Source organism: Coregonus lavaretus (genome assembly GCF_964263955.1).
Source record: "Coregonus lavaretus genome assembly, chromosome: 9".
In the NCBI taxonomy this organism is placed as follows: domain Eukaryota; kingdom Metazoa; phylum Chordata; class Actinopteri; order Salmoniformes; family Salmonidae; genus Coregonus; species Coregonus lavaretus.
The window spans coordinates 35,992,680-35,994,222 of record NC_139996.1 but is presented as its reverse complement, the minus strand read 5'-3'; the positions used below and the strand labels follow the sequence as shown (position 1 = coordinate 35,994,222).

Genomic DNA, 1,543 nt, shown 5'->3' with positions numbered 1-1,543 from the left:
TCCTGTTTGCAACAAGGCACTAAAGTAATACTGCAAAGAATGTGGAAAAGCAATTAACTCTTTGTCCTGAATACAAATGGTTAGGTTCGGGGAAAATCCATTACAACACATTGCTGAGTACCACTCTCCATATTCCAAGCATAGTGGTGGCTGCATCATGTTATGGGTATGCTTGTAATCGTTAAGGACTTGTGAGTTTTTCAGGATAAAAAATAAACGGAATGGAGCTAAGCACAGACAAAATCCTAGAGGAAAACCTGGTTCTGTTAGGCCTACTGCTGCTAGGTAGCTCTCTCTCTGCTCTCTCCCTCCCCTCTGTCTGTCCTTGATTGCAGGAGTGAAGTCTGGTGTGCGGGAGTCAGGGTTCCAGCTGCAGCTCATTCACCATAATCACCTCAGCCTTTAAGACCCGGTCAAACTTACCACTCATCGTCAGATCATAGTCAAGACGACCATGTTAGTCTCGCTGCCGACTCAACCTGTTTATTTTTGCTCTTTGTGTTTTTGGTCTGTTCTATTTACTTTTTCTCCTGTGCCACAGATATTAGGAACCTGACTCCTGCCTCCGCTTCACTCCTGCCACCACCATCCTGCTCTCCACTACCGGACCTCTCTTTTGGACACACCACGGACACTAGGCCATTACGGTACCACACCTGCCCTGACCTGGATCTGTTACCCTCCCTGTAACCTGGACTTGCTCTTCCCCTATTATTGGAAACCTGGACTATTGAACATTGTAAATAAACCTGTTAAACCTTCTCTGGCTTGGTGTACTTGTCTGCATTTGGGTTCTATCCAGTTAAATCATAACAGTATGATCTGACCAACATGAACCCAGCAGACAGTAGCTCGGATACCACCCCAGAGTGCACTCAAATTTGGACTGCCATAGCCAATCAGGGCATTTTACTTGGCCAACATGATACCCTGTTTAAGACGATTGCTGAGGACAGTCAGGTGCTGCTTAATCAGGTTCAATTACTCACCAATCAAGTGTCTGCCCTTACTACCCCTTCAGGCCAGATCAGAGAGCCTTTTGTTCCTGCTCCAGAGCGCTATGACGGGAACATGGGAACCTGTGGCGATTTTTTGACTCAATGCTCGTTAGTGTTTGAACAACAGCCCCTCACCTACGCCTCAGAAAGAGCCCGTATTGCCTACCTTATCAACTCTACTAGCGGTTCCGCTCGTGCCTGGGGATCCGCGGTCTGGGAGAGTCAGTCGGACATTTGCAACGCTTACGTTGCCTTCACCACTGAGATGAGGAAGGTTTTTGACCACCCCGTACGAGGCAAGGAGGCTGCGAAACGGTTGTTTTCTCTTCGGCAGGGGGTTCGCAGTGTGGCGGAGATGGCAGTGGAGTTTCGGACTTTAGCAGCAGTGAGTGGTTGGAATGACGAGGCATTACAAGGAGTGTTCATCAATGCTTTGTCTGAGACTTTAAAAGATGAATTGGTGTCATATGATGAATCGCCTACGCTGGATAATCTTATTTCACTCACCATCAGTTTGGATAATCGGATTCGGGAGCGCCGCCGGG

The 1,543-nt window shown here is 47.8% G+C and overlaps 1 long non-coding RNA gene across 1 annotated transcript; it reads left to right on the top strand.

Annotated features, from left to right (window-relative positions):
• The first annotated feature begins 341 nt into the window (after positions 1-341).
• Positions 342-761, top strand: LOC311135253. The gene is made up of 2 exons (XR_014613750.1): positions 342-456; positions 542-761. It is a non-coding gene; the product is annotated as an uncharacterized lncRNA (long non-coding RNA).
• The last annotated feature ends 782 nt before the right edge of the window (positions 762-1,543 follow it).